This window comes from Stegostoma tigrinum, chromosome 4 (genome assembly GCF_030684315.1).
Source record: "Stegostoma tigrinum isolate sSteTig4 chromosome 4, sSteTig4.hap1, whole genome shotgun sequence".
Taxonomy (NCBI): domain Eukaryota; kingdom Metazoa; phylum Chordata; class Chondrichthyes; order Orectolobiformes; family Stegostomatidae; genus Stegostoma; species Stegostoma tigrinum.
The window spans coordinates 8303429-8320456 of NC_081357.1; the positions used below are offsets into that span (position 1 = coordinate 8303429).

Consider the following 17028-nt stretch of genomic DNA (forward strand, 5'->3'; position numbering starts at 1 on the left):
AAGTCCTGAAGGCTGCAAAGTCCCCAAGCAGAAAATGAGATCCTGTTCTTTCAGCATTTCACTGAACTTCACTAGAGCACTGAAGCAAGCTCGAGACTGAGATGTTAGCCATGGAACACAGTGTTATATTGAAGTCTCAGACAACAGGAAGTTCAGGGTCATTTCTGCATGCAGAATGTAAGTGTTCTGCAAAGCAGTTGCCCAGTCTGCGTTTTGTCTCCCCAGTGTCAAGGAAATATCTACACTGGGAGATGATATGACCCTGAGGTTCCTATTGACTGCCACTTCAGTGCACCACCGTGCTCCCTGGCTAACATCTTGGTCTTGAGCTTGCTTCAGTGCTCCAGTGAAGCTCAGCAAAATGCTGGAAGAACATTATCTAATTTTCTGCTTGAGGGCTCTGCAGCCTTCAAGACTCGATATCAAGTTCAATAATTTTTTAAGACCTGGGCACCTTTTCCCACAATATTACCTCAACTCCCACACATCAGGCCTCGACATCACATGGGCTGCCATCACAAAAAACCCACTGTCAGCTGCTAATGTTCCCTATTGATTCCCCAGGGCTGACCATTACACATTAATTTATGTGGCCAATTGCTGTTCTCTCTCTTTTTGGACTCCATCTCTACCTATTATTTACTCTTGACATCCTCCTCCACTCTATCTTCAGCATTATATAACTTTTCCTAGGTACAATCAGTTCCGAGAAAGGGTCTCTGGACTCGATGTGAAGATTCATAAGGAGCTCCGTTTAATTATAAGCTGTTTGTTAAGATCTTTAGTTGTGACACAATGTAAAAAAGTAAATTATTAGAACATTGACATTTAATGCATTACACCTTTTAAAGAAAGAATGTTATTTTGTTATACTATTCCAAAAAGTTAGGAACTATATTCCTATGTGTATATACCAGTGGTTCCCAACCTTTTCAATATCAAGTCACACTTTAATGAGAAAAAGGGTTCCACAGTGTACCAACTCTTTTTAGCTGAATTGGTTGCTCATAAAACATCATATTTACTCACATTTACTACGATTATGGCTTACTAGAGAGGTTTGCAACATAAGACCACAATGACTAGGAGCAGAAGTAGACAATTTATCTCCTCGAACTTGCTCTGCCATTTAATAAAATCAATACCAATATTATCTCAGCCTCAAACTTTCCTGCTCACACTCCTCAACCCTTCAACTTATGACTAAATAAAAATCGTCTATTTGCTCTCTGTTTATTGAAGAGTTCTGGCATCCACCACACTCTTAGATAATGAATTCCACAGGGTCATGATCCTTTGAGAGAAGTAATTTCTCCTCATTTCTGTCTTAAATCTGCTACACCTTACCCTAAAATTATGACCTTTCACTCTAGATTGCCACATGAGGAAACATCTGCTCTACGCATTCTTTGTCAATCCATTTGGCACCTTACATAGTTCAGTTAGATCTCCTCTCATTCTTCTAAATGCTCATGAGTATAGACTTTAACTCTCTCCATAAGATAAATCCCTCAACTGCGGAATCAATCCAGTGAATCTCCTCTGAACTGCCTCCAAAGGAACGACATCTCTTCTCAATCCAAGGGGACAAAAATTATACACAACACTCCAGATGCAATCTCATTAATGCCTTGTACAGTTGCAGCAATATACAGTCATACAGCACAGAAGCAGACCCTACAGTCCAACCAGTCCATGCTAAACATAATTCCAAATAAAACTACTCCCACCCGCCTGCTCCTGGCACTTATCCCTCCAAACCTTTCCTATTCACATCTATCCAAATGTCTTTTAAACATTATAATTGTACCCACATCCACCATTTACTCAGGAAGTTCATCCTGTACGCAAACTGCCCTCTGTGTAAAAAAGTTGCCTCTTATGTCTTTTTTAAATCTCTCTCTTCTCACCTTAAAAATGTGCCCCCAGTCTTGAAATCTCCCATTCCAGGCAAAAGACACCTACCATTAACCGTATCTATACCTCTCATTACTTTATAAACTTCTCAATCTCCCACGCTCCAGTGAAAACTGTCCCAGCCTATCCAACCTTTCCTTATAACGCAGCCTTCCATACCTGGCATCATCCTGGTAAATCTCTTCTGAACCCTCTCCATCATGATAATATCCTTCTTATAACTGGGTGACCAGAGCTGGAAACAGCATTCTAAAAGAGGCCTCACCAATGTCCTGCACAACCTCAACATGACTTCATAACTCCTGTGCTCGAAGGACTGAGCAATGAAGGCAAGTGTGTCAAAAGCTTTTTTTAACCATCTTGTCTATATGTGATGCAAATTTCAAAGAATTATGTACCTGCACTCTGAGGTCCCTCTGTTCAACACCACCACCCAAGGCCCTACTATTAATTGTATAAGCCTTACTCTTGTTTGTTGCAACAAAATGCAATACCTTGCATTCATCAGATTGAACTCCATCTGCTGTTTTTCAGCCCACTGACCCAGTTGATCAAGATCCCTTTGTAATGTTAGAAAACCTATGAAAATATCTACTATGCCACCAATTTTGGTGTTGTCCACAAACTTACTAACCATGCCTTCTATATTCACATTCAGATCATTTAAATAAATGACAAACAAAACAGGATCCTGAACTGATTCCTTGAAACACCATTGGTCACAGGCCTCCAGTCCGAAAAGCAACTCTCCTCCATTACTCTCTATCTCCTGCCATTAGGCCAATTATGTATCTAATTGGCAAGCTCACCCTGAATCCAATATGATCTAATTTTACCAATTATTACACCATGCGTAACCTTGTCAAATGCTTTACTAAAATCCAAATAAGCTACATCTACTGCTCTTTCAATCTTTTTGGTAATTTCTGAGATGATTTTCCTTGCACTAAACCATGCAGACTATCACCAATCAATCTTTGCCTTTCTAAATGTCCATAAATCCTATCTTTGATAATTACCTCAAACAATTTACCCTCAACCAAAGTCAGACTCACAGGTCTCTAGTTTCCTGGTTTCTCCTTACAGAGACAGGTTCTCCTTTCTCAGCCAAACATACAACATTAGCCAACCTTGAGTCATCAGGCACCTCATCTGTAGTTATAGATGATGCAAATATTTCTGCAAGGGGTCTCGTAATTTCCTCTCTTACTTCCAACGACATTCTGGGTTTTGTTAGATCGGGTCCTGGAGATTCATCCACCTTTATATTCTCTAAGACTTCCCAAACTTGCTTTTCTGTAATGTCAACTGTTTTTAAAACGTCAAAGTTTATTTCTCTGCATTCTCTAGACTCGATTTATTTCTCCACAATAAAAACAGATGCAAACTATTCATTTAAGATAATAAAGTGTGAAGCTGGATGAACACAGCAGGCCAAGCAGCATCTCAGGAGCACAAAAGCTGACATTTCGGGCCTAGACCCTTCAGAGAGGGGGATGGAGTGAGGGTTCTGGAATAAATAGGGAGAGAGGGGGAGGTGGACCAAAGATGGAGAGAAAAGAAGATAGGTGGAGAGGAGAGTATAGGTGGGGAGGTAGGGAGGGGATAGGTCAGTCCAGGGAAGACGGACAGGTCAAGGAGGTGGGTTGAGGTTAGTAGGTAGGAAATGGAGGTGCGGCTTGGGGTGGGAGGAAGGGATGGTGAGAGGAAGAACAGGTTAGGGAGGCAGAGACAGGCTGGGCTGGGTTTGGGATGCAGTGGGTGGAGGGGATGAGCTGGGCTGGTTGTGTGGTGCAGTGGGGGGAGGGGACGAACTGGGCTGGTTTGGGATGCAGTGGGGGAAGGGGAGATTTTGAAGCTGGTGAAGTCCACATTGATACCATTGGGCTGCAGGGTTCCCAAGCGGAATATGAGTTGCTGTTCCTGCAATCTTCGGGTGGCATCATTGTGGCACTGCAGGAGGCCCATGATGGACATGTCATCTAAAGAATGGGAGGGGGGAGTTGAAATGGTTCACGACTGGGAGGTGCAGTTGTTTATTGCGAACCGAGCGGAGGTGTTCTGCAAAGCGGTCCCCAAGCCTCCGCTTGGTTTCCCCAATGTAGAGGATGCCCCACCGGGTACAATAGATACAATATACCACATTGGCAGATGTGCAGGTGAACCTCTGCTTAATATGGAAAGTCATCTTGGGGCCTGGGATGGGGGTGAGGGAGGAGGTGTGGGGGCAAGTGTAGCACTTCCTGCGGTTGCAGGGGAACGTGCCGGGTGTGGTAGGGTTGGAGGGCAGTGTGGAGCGAACAAGGGAGTCATGGAGAGAGTGGTCTCTCCGGAAAGCAGACAAGGGTGGGGATGGAAAAATGTCTTGGGTGGTGGGGTCAGAGATATACCTCCTCCCACCCACCCTCCTGCAAAAATTCCATCCCCTATTCCCAATTCCTCCGCCTCCGCCGCATCTGCTCCCAGGATGAGGCATTCCACACCCGCACATCCCAGATGTCCAAGTTCTTCAAGGACTGCAACTTTCCCCCCACAGTGGTCGAGAATGCCCTTGACCACGTCTCCTGCATTTCCCGCAACACATCCCTCACACCCCGCCCACGCCACAACCGCCCAAAGAGGATCCCCCTCGTTCTCACACACCACCCCACCAACCTCGATACAACGCATCATCCTCCGACACTTCCGCCATCTACAATCCGACCCCACCACCCAAGACATTTTTCCATCCCCACCCTTGTCTGCTTTCTGGAGAGACCACTCTCTCCGTGACTCCCTTGTTCACTCCATACTGCCCTCCAACCCCACCACACCCAGCACCTTCCCCTGTAACCGCAGGAAGTGCTACACTTGCCCCCACACTTCCTCCCTCACCCCCATCCTAGGCCCCAAGATGACTTTCCATATTAAGCAGAGGTTCACCTGTTATATTGTATATTGTATCCATTGTACCCGGTGTGGCTTCCTGTACATTGGGGAAACCAAGTGGAAGCTTGGGGACCGCTTTGCGGACACTTCCGCTCGGTTCGCAATAAACAACTGCACCTCCCAATCGCGAACCATTTCAACTCCCCCTCCCATTCTTTAGACGGCATGTCCATCATGGGCCTCCTGCACTGCCACAATGATGCCACCCGAAGGTTGCAGGAACAGCAACTCATATTCTGCTTGGGAACCCTGCATCCCAATGGTATCAATGTGGACTTCACCAGTTTCAAAATCTCCCCTTCCCCCACCGCATCCCAAAACCGGCCCAGTTCGTCCCCTCCCCCCACTGCATCCCAAAACCAGTCCAGCCTGTCTCTGCCTCCCTAACCTGTTCTTCCTCTCACCCATCCCTTCCTCCCACCCCAAGCTGCACCTCCGTTTCCTACCTACTAACCTCATCCCACCTCCTTGACCTGTCCGTCTTCCCTGGACTGACCTATCCCCTCCCTACCTCCCCACCTATACTGTCCTCTCCACCTGTCTTCTTTTCTCTCCATCTTCAGTCCGCCTTCCCCTCTCTCCCTATTTATTCCAGAACCCTCACCCCATCCCCCTCTCTGATGAAGGATCTAGGCCCGAAATGTCAGCTTTTGTGCTCCTGCTTGGCCTGCTGTGTTCATCCAGCTTCACACTTTATTATCTTGGATTCTCCAGCATCTGCAGTTCCCATTATCTCTGATAAAATGCAAACTATTCATTTAATATCTCTCCCATCACCTGGGGGTCAACACAAAGATGACTTCCTTGATCTTTAAGAGGTCCTATCCTCTCCCTAGTGACCCACTTGTTCTTAATGTATTTGTGGAATCTCTTTAGATTATCCTTAAGTTTATTTGCCAATGCTGTCTCGTATCCCCCTTTTGCCTTCCTGATTTCTCCCTTAAGAATGCCCCTACACTCTTCATATTGATTAAGAGATTCAACTGAACCAAGTTGTCTAAAAATGAGATTATTTCCAGCTTCTGGGAACCATAAGACATCAGGCAAGGATATTTAAAAAATTCAAATTATATCTCTGCAATTTTGTTTATTTTTCACCCTTCAGTCTTATTCTTTATCTCATTTCTTTACTTGACCCACCACCACGTCATGTGGAGTTGCACAACTAACTCTTATCATTTAATTCATCCTATCTTCTACTCTATTGCAGACATTCCCACACTTCCCCATTTATATGCCTAGAATCGATTTATTACAGTTGTAACTTTTCCTTGGTTCTGATGTTAGATCATTAATCTGAAATATTAACTTTGTTTCTCTTTCCACTGAAGCTGTCATACTGTTGATTTTCTCCAGCACTTTTCTGCTTTTGTTTCAGATTTCTAGCCAGTTCTTTATTTTTATTTGAATATTTCCTGTCTTGCTTCAGGTGATGTCAGACTGGGTAGGGGTTGTCATTGCAGTTTCTTGAATAGTACCAGTAATAGTTGGGCTTGGTCGTATCACAACAGATTGCATCTATCAAGACAAGCTTTATTACACTGGATTCATCACACCACAACACCAAAAGCTTTTTAACAAACTAACAAACACACTGTTTTTCAATGAAATCCACTCATTAGGTGGGATTATATTAGTTAGGGCTATTCTGATGCAGAACCTTACAATTAGAATCCAAGCTTTTATGTTTTAGCCTATGTAAATTAGCATTAGTAACAACAGGGAATTTAGATAACAACATGGCAATCACAACAAATTGAATTGTTAACTCTCAGGGATTTGCCAAAGCAAATTATTTTAAAGTAATAAATTGAAACATTTTAGTAATAATTGCAACAAGAACATATTTAATCATTGCAAAATTGAAATAAAAGCTATAAATATTTGACTCATTGCCGGATTCCTTTTCCATTAAGCTCAAGCCTCTAACAAAATTAAAATCAAACTGATGTGTAGGCAAGAAATATTTAGAGCTCCATCAATGTTTTGATTGGTGAGGGTCTGAGCCAAAACAAATCATGGGGTGTGTCTGCATGGGTATGGGGTGCAGAGGCAGAGGACAGATTTAATTCCCTCCCTATCCTGTAGCCCCAGTTCTGCTTACAAAAAAGGTTCACCAGGGTTTGGCATTCTACATTAATGACTTTATTTCAGCTGGAGCAGTGGCTGGTCTATTGCTACTGTGCTGCCATAAGCGACAAGAAGCAGGGAAATTCAGCTGATGTTCTTCTTGTCCAATAACTGCAACTAGGAAACATGTGTGTGCATACTGTAGCAGGATTGGATTTAGCAAACTGCCTTAAGTGATTAAATATCTTACCAACAATGATTTAATAAAGTCATTTTAAATTCAATCTATTGATACAATTTAATTGAAATTACATCTTTGCTAGATCTTGAAAAGACAGATCATTTTTAATTTTCCTATCTTAATGACACAATTATGCTCAATTATGCATTCAAGTTTAAAAATCAATTCTAATATCAAAACTGCTCAATATAGACAGTATTGATATTAACAGGGAAAGACAAGGTAGATAAAGACAAATATTTCAACTGGTTGGGAATTCTAAAACTGGAGGCATTGCCTAAAACACAGGCCAGACCATTCAGGAGACATATTAGAAAGCACTTGTACACATAATGAATGGTAGAATTTTGGAACTTTTTCCCACAAATAGCAGCTGATGCTAGATTAGTTGTTAATTTAAATCTGAGATAGATTTTTTTTAAGCAAAGGTACTAAAGGATATAGGCCAAAGGCAGGAAAAGGCCTCAGGTCAGCCATGGTTCCACTGAACGGCAAAACAGGGTGAAGGGGCTGAATGGCCTACTGTTCTTATGGTAAAATATATAGTTTGTACTTATCGGGACTATATAACATTTTCAATCTTACATCTGCCTATGGTCTATATCCTTTAGTACCTTTGAGAGTTTTTTTTGTTAAGGAAATTTAAAATTAACAACTAATCTAGCATCAACTGCTGTTCGTGAAAAAAGTTCCAAAATTCTACCATTCATTATGTGTACAAGTGCTTTCTAATATGTCTCCTGAATGGTTTGTTAATTTCTCAAATTCCTCTGGGATTACAATTTTTCTTCCAATTCGGGTCACCTGTACATCCCACAAATTGGTGGCTTCAGCAGCTACTCTCAACTTTTTTTAAACCGTTCACTCACTCCTTCTATAAATTATTCCTTAAAATTTGCCTCCGACTAAATTTTTCGTTACTTTCTCATGACTTCGTGCCAATTTCTTTTTGGCAGAGTCGACGATAAAAAGGTTTCTTGTACTAATTATAGCTGGGTAGAGTTTATAAGGAAAAAGGGTCACTGGGCTGATTCACCTACTACAAGCTGTTCTGACTTTGAGTATAAATTTTCCAATGAGAGAAAGTCATGCGCAAGATTGACGCTTATCCAGTTTGAGTGTTCATCGTAGCAGCAACTTTTTCCTGAAATTTCACCACCGGAAGTTATTGACTGAGAAATGACCTCGTAGTAACTCTTAAAATATCGTTTGAAATAGAAAAGATACATGCAGAATAAATTAAACCGTTGTAGTGCGATGGGCGCAACAAAATGCTGGATGACAGAACGGGAAAGTCGGTTATTTCTGGATGGTCAAAGATGAGTGAAATGACCTGCCCAGCTCTTGTCAAAGTTCGGGTTTCAATTTGAAAAGATGGAATTTGTATCAGTGCGTGTCGACAGCAGTTACGTTTTAAAGGCTAGACAGTCTTGCACAACACTTGCTGTTGTTTCGTTAGGATGGTAGTTAATATTGGCGTGTGCCAATTAAGATAGATTTCGAGCGGCCAAGCTGACATAACTGCTGACACAACTTCTGACTTCCTCCAGCGCTATTACAGGGATTGCACACTGTCCCAACCAATATTATTTTACCCCAACGAGAAATTTAAAACAAAGAATCCGACAGAACACTCCGAAATACGATAAACACTCTTCGCTTTTGGGTGTGCAGTTTCAAAGTGTGTGTGGGGTGGGGGAACCTGTCTGAAACGAGTCGGGACGATTTTCAGCAAGCTCACTCGAATGCTCGCTGCCAACTTGGAATACTACTTTAAAAATAAAAAAACACGAGACTACAATTTAATTTCACGGTAAGATCGATCAATTCGAATACGAAAATAGAAATACTTGCACTTTTGAAAACTTCGACGAGGATGGGATTCGAACCCACGCGTGCAGAGCACAATGGATTAGCAGTCCATCGCCTTAACCACTCGGCCACCTCGTCTTACGGTGATACACTTTCGGCCTACTTCCTCCTGCAGTGACTAAGTGAGCGCGTCTGTCAGCGCAATCCTTTCGGGTTCTGGCCCAACCCAAGCGTTGGGGCCTCAGGCCCCGGACAGTAACACTATCCCTACATTCGGATCAGGTAGTTCTCGGGTTCAAATCCCACCTGTTCCGATATGTATTAACATCTCCGAGCACAGGCAGGTTATAGGGGGAAGGGAGAATCTATTTGACTGATTTATTTATTTCTATAAATTTCAAAGCAGGTCTTCAACTAAGGAGAGCCTGTCACCTCAGCTTGAAGCAGCAACTCCTCCAGAAAGTGCAAGATCGTTTCGATCCTGAATGAAAAGTTGCCCGAGAGCACCAAATTGAGTGACAGTAACGGATAAGGAAGAGTCTTCCTCAGATGGAAGTTTCTGGATCGTAATGGGGGTTCCCTCGCGTGCTGGCCCACTCTCGAGCCTTGGGGGCGGGGCAGACAGGGAAAGGGCTGAATGAGGACATGGTGCTTGGGGCGGGAATTTGGCGGTTGTGGGGGTGGGGAGGAAAGGAGAGTGCAGGAGGCTGGCCTCTAGCTGCAGTGTTCCCTCTCTCATTGGCTACTAGCCGTGCCGGTTCCCTCCATCGAATTAGTCCAGGTCGCTGTCACTCGTTAGGAAGGTGCGGCGTCATCCACATCATCATCAAGTTCGGTTGCAACATCGACGCGAGAAGGTGAGATGAGTTGAGTGGTCACGTCAAACCGGACTGGTCAAAAGTCGCCGGACGAAGGACAGATCCCGCTTACCATCGGTGGATATTGCAGTCAATCAAAACGTGGGGCGGGGTATCGCGGGAGTCGGTGTTTCAGGGGGCAGGGCTTGGAAGGGGGCGGTCCTTTGGCGTAGGCTGCTGCGCCATCAACCAATCGAAACCAACAGCCGAACGACCACCTTTGCGAGTGGATAAGGAAGCCGTCAATCATGTGGAACCCCCCCCACCTCCCATGATCTTGTTGGGAAGGGGGTGTCTCCGCCAGCGAGGGCGCTTGAGGGCGATTTGAGTGAAACGTCAAAACGAAGGTTGAGTGGCGGGCGGCGGTGGCAGCGCTGTTTTGGTGGCCGTTATCTTGCGCCGCCTTCTATCTCGATGGTGTCGGCGGCGGCTGGTGTGGAGGAGGAGGAGGGGGGTGGGTGAAGGGGGCAGCAGTGCGCCCGGACCGTTGAATTGTTGGTGTAAACACAATCTCACTCACAAGATTGTAGAAGAAAGAGAGACTTGAGAGAAACTGTGTGACTCAGAATCTCATCGACCATTCCCTCCTCAGGTATGTTTCTGAGAGAAACACTTGCAGCTCTGCGGCTGGGCAAGAACTTTTTCCTTTACATCATCTGAAGGAAAGGGACGATGAAAGTTCTTCCTGTCGGTGGCCTTTGCGCCCAATTACTGATCTGTACAGATCTCAAACCAGGCCTTCAATGAAGGAATTACAATTGAGGTTTTTAAAAACAAAACTCAACAAACTGTAGTCGTCCCTACATCTATGTCCACTCGTCTAGCGGCGCTATGTGTTAATGAAACCAAACTGCATGTTTCTGCATCAACTTTCAATATTTCCAACATTTAAGTATGAATGAAGCACAGATTTGTTGCTATGGGACCAATATTGAAACAACTCGAAGTGTTGGAACCCAAGTGAACCGATCTTAGCTGTTCATTCTCCAAATTTGTCACGACAATTCACCTTTGTAAGGCAATGAGGCTTAAAGTGAAACAGTGCGGTGTCAGCCTCGAACTTTAAATATAATTCTCGAGACGTGCAGTGCAATTTATAGGACACTTTTTAAGATAGTATTTCATCAGATCAGAGGTTATTTTTAAGAATGTTTGTCAACGCGTCAGATGTCCATGAGAATGGATGCATTTTAAATGGTAAGGTCATATAAATATTGCTAAGAAGAAATTCGCCTCGACCTGTTAGTGATTTTGTTTATCTCTGTCATGTCATGTATATCAGGAGAAAGCCATGAGTTTATATTATATAGCTTATAGTTCCAAACCTCGCTTGGATAAGTTAATGCTTGAAAATGGATTTTATCCCATTTTAGAAATGGATGTCAACATTTAGCATTAAACGTGTTTAGTTGCAGAGAAAGATTCTGACTACTGAGTCGTAGTATTCAGCATTTCTTATTCACATTTAAGTTTCCACACTAGCCATCCTTTCGTGCTTTCGAGTCAGTTTTGTATATTAGGCAGAGGTTCAGACTCTTGAAAATCATCCAATGTAGGATCCTGGTAGATGGTATCGACTAAACGATGAGTAATCCTATAGTTTTAAAGTGGAATCCAAACCGCCATTCAGAGTTTTGATGCATCCTTCAAATTGCCGTACTGTTGCATCTCCCTGTATGGTGAGATTTTCATGACGATGCACTCTTTGATTTTTATTTCTGTTAAATTTATCTATTATGGCTTATTGTAAATGGGTTCATATAAGCCAAGCATTAACCTATATTCAAAAATTGTTAGCGTAATTTAGATTTTGATGTAATCTTTAACGCATTGTCAGTTAGTTTGGGATTGAACTCTCCATTTCGGGAAGCAGTCAAGAAATAATTTTAAATACCTAAGGAAAAATGGAAGTCTAGAAAAATTTCTATTATTAGAACTTCTGTCTGTAGAAGCCCCTGTAGGCTGATAGTTAAATTATATGATTTGTGAGGGAAACATATGTTTAAGTTTTTAAAGATTTGATATCTGACAAGTGATCAGCTCAGATTCTAAATTGTTTTAAGGAAGTAGCTTGAAAGCAAATTATAGTAAGATTCTTGTGTATCCTAAATGATAAGTAACATTGTGGTTTATATTTAACGGGACAAAGATGGGAGAGTGGATAGTTTTAGTTTCCTGCTTTTGTAACTGTGCTGGTTTGTGGTATGAAGATGCCTTAGCTTTTTTAAATAGTAATTCAAATGGGTTGGAAATATTATCTTCTGTTTATTTACTTAGGATAAAGAAGCTGAGAGTGTGGGAAGTTCCACACCGAGTGCTTTATTATTGTTTGGCTAGGCTGCCTGGAGCCAGACTGTGAGAATATATAGTAATGTATATCACTGAAGTAGGGCCTCAGTTGTTCCTTATTTAGAACAATTCCAAAAGATGCCTTAACCTATTCAAGCTAATGTCTAACTTTTATCTTGTTAAAATACAAATAACTTCTGTATTTTTCAGAAGTTTTCTTTACTTCCTAAACTGTAGCTATCTTTTTTCTTGAGTCTAACAACTTTTATGATCATGTTAAAGGAAACCATTCATGAATTAAAACAGGCAAAATTTGACTACAGGAAACACGTTGTATTAATGAATTTCAATACTTGATTTCTAATTATTTGACACTTATGATTTGAAAAAACCTAAAATTCTGTCCAACCTTTCATTGACTCCAAGTCTTTCCTTCTGGCTCAGCTTTTTTGAAGTTTTATCTGCGTGGTGTCTTGGTATATTATATAGAATTACATGGCCTGTTTCTTTGCTGTAAATTCTATTTAGTCCAACAAGTGTGTGTGTGTGTGTGTGTGTGTGTGTGTGTGTGTGTGTGTGTGGATTTCATCTCACTGTACCATAATATCTCCTAATGTTTTATCCCTCATATTTACCTTGATTCCCCTTTGTAAAGATATCTGTGCTTTTCACCTGAACCTGTCAAGTTCCATGTTTTCTTTATTGTCTGGGTCAAAACACTTCACAATCAGAGGTTGTGCTGATTAGTATTAGGGATGAGGAGCAGAAGAAGGTTTGAATGGAGCAAAAACACTGAGTGAATGGGCTGCTTTTGGTTCTGTATGTTGTTGGGATTACACATCTATGTTCATAGAGACGTGAACAGTGGTGGTGTATGGAACTGTTTGGACACTTTCTTCATTAATAAAGGGAGAAGGGAGTTTGCGCTTTCTTGGAAAATAAGGTCAACAGTTTAACGAATGTTGTGATTCACCTGCTGAGTACAAAAATTCAATAACTTTGGTTTAAAAAAAATCTCCTCCAAAAGATTTACCTGATAAGAGATGGATTTTTTTGTGTTGCTCTAAACTGATGGAAAACCTGGGGGTCCTCTCTGATTGTTATCTACCAACTCTTTCTGATATTGATGTTCTATTTCAAAAGCCCAGGGGGTCAGAAGAAGACAATCTCAAAGCTTGCTGTGAAGCTGCAAATCTCTCTGTCTCTCTGTTGAAGTAGTCAGGAACCTGATAAAGTTTCCACATCTTAGCGTTTTGATAACCTTGTAAATCCTGAGAAGCTGAACTGTGGCTACTTTCTAGTATCATAGAACCCTCACAGTGTGGAAGTGGGCCATTTGGCCTGTTGAGTCCACACCAACCCTCTGAAGTGTATCCAAACCAGACCTACCCCCACCATGTATCCCTGCATTGCCCATGGCTAATCCACCTAACCCACATCAGTGGATACTATGGCCAGTTAAGCGCGGCCAACCTTCCTAACTGGCACGTCTTTGAACTGAGGGAGGAAACCCTGCTGACACAGGAAGAATAAACATACTCCTCACAGAAAGTCGCCTCAGGCTGGAATCGAACCCAGGCCCCTGACACTGAGGCAGCAGTACTAAGCGCTGAGCCACCATCCTGTCCAAGTTTGATTTTTCTAACAAAAACAAAGTTGCTGGAAAAGCTCAGCGGGTCTGGCAGCATCTCCGAAGGGGAAAAAACAGTTAATGTTTTGGGTCTGGTGACTGAAGTGGTACTGAGGAAGAGTCACCGGACCCGAAACGTTGACGCTGTTTTTAACTTCACAGATGCAGCCAGACTTGCTGAGCTTTTAGAGCAACTTTGTTTTTGTTCCTGATGTACAGCATCCGCAGTTCTTTTGGGTTTTTATTTGATTTTCCTAAATTTGATTGTTTGGAAAATCTTTCATCAGTCTTCATTTGTCAGCAATCTGATTTCATCAACAAAAGCTACTGTGAGAATTTGTCAGATTCTGTCTTTCTTTCACATCATTGGCTATTGAAATTCTTTTTCCTTTACCCTTTTTTTTCAAAATATCATCTCTGCAGAATCTTTGTTTATAGTACAATGTGACTGTGTGGTGGGATTAAAAGGGATTTCATTCTATTTCTGAATTATATCTTAGATTTTAACCAGTTCTGTTACTGACTTTTAGAAATGTTTTGTATTGTTATAGTTTATTTTCTAGTTCATTAAAAACCTGGTGAAAGTTTCCTTTATTTTGGACAGCTCATATATTGGTGCAACTCGGTAAAGTAGTGGGGCCACTGCAATCTTCCCATCTGTCTTAACAGCATTCAATGCAAATATATTACTTTGAAAACCCTTTGAAAAAATGCCTTGACATTTTCAAAGGACCCCTACTGTGTGAAAACATTTTGGCTTAACAAGTCCACACCAAGCTTCTGAAGAGCATATCACCCAGGACCATCCACCTTCCCTATCTCTCTAACCCCATACTTACCATGGCTAACACGCCTAACCTACACATCCCTGGACACTACAAGGTGATTTAGCATGGCCAATCCACCTAACTTGCACATATTTGGACTGTGGGAGGAAACCCACGCAGACACGGGGAGAATGTTCCACACAGTCGCCTGAAGGTGGAATCTAATCCAGGTCTCTGGCGCTGTGAGGCAGCAGTGCTAACCACTGAGCCACTGTGCTGCCCCAAATTGCTAGAAATAGCAAAGAGATTGGGATTTAAGCCCATGTGTGCAAAGCACAATGGATTAGTTGACCATTGCCTTAACCTTGTGGCCACCTTGTCTCAAATTCTGTCCTAAATTGTGCATTGCTATCTTCTTTCATCTCTTTGGTTTAATTAGTCTGTGAAGTGTTGGTTGAAACTGGAAATTCAGTTAGTAGACAGTGAGATGTCCGTATTATTGTCTTCATTCATGTCACTTGAGTATGTAATGAATGGTAAATCTGAATATACAGTTAAGAGTTTTCATCAGAAATTCATAGAAATTATTCAGTGTAGTGTAACGTTTTGAGACAAACAGAGCTTTTGATTCGCCTCTTATTTTCACCACAGCCAAAACAATAACCACAAAGTAAGAGATGCATAATGAACAAATAATAACTGTGAACTGCAAGCCGTCTCGTATTAATCCTTGGTAGCTTAGGTTTTAAATGTAAACGAATCTAATTTATAGCTGACTTCAGTCTGCTAGTTCTACTTTTAAGATACCTATGAAAACTATGAAAAAGGTTATTTGCCATCATTCACAAAGAATATTGTAGTGGTGAGGTTGTAAAACTACTGCTGATTGGGTGAATAGTCAGCACGGTTTTGTGAAGGGAAGGTCATGCCTTACAAACCTAATTGAGTTCTTTGAGAAGGTGACCAAACAGGTAGATGAGAGTAAACTGGTTAATGTGGTGTATATGGATTTCAGCAAGGCGTTTGATAAGGTTCCCCACAGTAGGCTATTGTACAAAATGCGGAGGAATGGGATTGTGGGAGATATAGCAGTTTGGATCGGAAATTGGCTTGCTGAAAGAAGACAGAGGGTGGTAGTTGATGGGAAATGTTCATCCTGGAGACCAGTTACTAGTGGTGTACCGCAAGGGTCGGTGTTGGGTCCACTGCTGTTTGCCATTTTTATAAATGACCTGGATGAGGGTGTAGAAGGATGGGTTAGTAAATTTGCAGACGACACGAAGGTCGGTAGAGTTGTGGATAGTGACAAAGGATGCTGTAGGTTGCAGAGAGACATAGATAAGCTGCAGAGCTGGGCTGAGAGGTGGAACATGGAGTTTAATGCGGACAAGTGTGAGGTGATGCACTTTGGTAGGAGTAACCAGAAGGCAAAGTACTGGGCTAATGGTAAGATTCTTAGTAGTGAGAACGAGCAGAGAGATCTCGGTGTCCATGTACACAGATCATTGAAAGTTGCCACCCAGGTTGACACGGCTGTTAAGAAGGCATACAGTGTTTTAGCTTTTATTAATAGAGGGATCGAGTTCTGGAACCAAGAGGTTATGGTGAAGCTGTACAAAACTCTGGTGCGGCCGCACTTGGAGTATTGCTTACAGTTCTGGTCACCGCATTGTAAGAAGGATGTGGAAGCTTTGGAAAGGGTGCAGAGGAGATTTACTAGGATGTTGCCTGGTATGGAGGGAAGGTCTTACGAGGAAAGGCTGAGGGACTTGAGGCTGTTTTCATTAGAGAGAAGAAGGTTGAGAGGTGACTTAATTGAAACATATAAAACAATCAGAGAGTTAGATAGGGTGGATAGGGAGAGCCTTTTTCCTAGGATGGTGACGCCGAGCACGAGGGGGCATAGCTTTAAATTGAGGGGTGAAAGATAAAGGACAGATGTCAGAGGTAGTTTCTTTACTCAGAGTAGTAAGGGAATGGAACACTTTGCCTGCAACGGTAGTAGATTCACCAACTTTAAGTACATTTAAGTCGTCATTGGACAAGCATATGGACGTACATGGAATAGTGTAGGTTAGATTGGCTTGAGATCGGTATGACAGGTCAGCACAACATCGAGGGCCGAAGGGCCTGTACTGTGCTGTAATGCTCTATGTTCTATAGTTTTGAGAGGTTCAGGAGCAAGGTGACAACAACACTGTCTCTGTAGGTGGACCAATAACGCTGTCCTTGCCTGTCATTGGGAAAAGTCATTGCTCCCTGTTTTGATTTAAGCTCAATCACTGTATGTTTATACTTGGCCCGCAATGTTCAATGGCTATTACAGTGATAATTGCTTCCTGCAGAATTGCATGGCCAAAACCTGCAAACACGGGGAAGAGAAGTCCACTGGAAGTTGACCTTTCTGTTTCATTAAGCTAGCAAATATCAAATAGCTAGCTAGATTCCACTTTAAATGACACCTTGTTTCTCATTTTTGAAGGAAGCACTTGAACTTAGAGTCAAAGAGCTGTACGC

General features: G+C 42.3%; 1 protein-coding gene, 1 long non-coding RNA gene and 1 other non-coding gene across 10 annotated transcripts in view; 1 reads left to right on the top strand and 2 right to left on the bottom strand.

Moving 5' to 3' along the window:
- Positions 1-9517, bottom strand: part of LOC132209522 (uncharacterized) — a 42057-nt gene extending 32540 nt beyond the window's left edge. The window contains exon 1 of the long non-coding RNA XR_009445651.1: positions 9401-9517. This is a non-coding gene — a long non-coding RNA (uncharacterized LOC132209522). The remainder of the gene's footprint in view (positions 1-9400) is intronic.
- trnas-gcu (transfer RNA serine (anticodon GCU)) lies at positions 9025-9106 on the bottom strand. The gene has a single exon. It is a non-coding gene; the product is annotated as a tRNA-Ser (tRNA).
- A 777-nt stretch (positions 9518-10294) lies between the features above and the next one.
- Positions 10295-17028, top strand: part of disp1 (dispatched homolog 1 (Drosophila)) — a 306264-nt gene continuing 299530 nt past the window's right edge. For all 8 annotated transcript variants that reach the window (XM_059645135.1, XM_059645138.1, XM_059645139.1 and 5 more), the window contains exon 1: positions 10295-10417. The gene's annotated coding sequence lies outside the window, so the exon portion shown is untranslated. The remainder of the gene's footprint in view (positions 10418-17028) is intronic.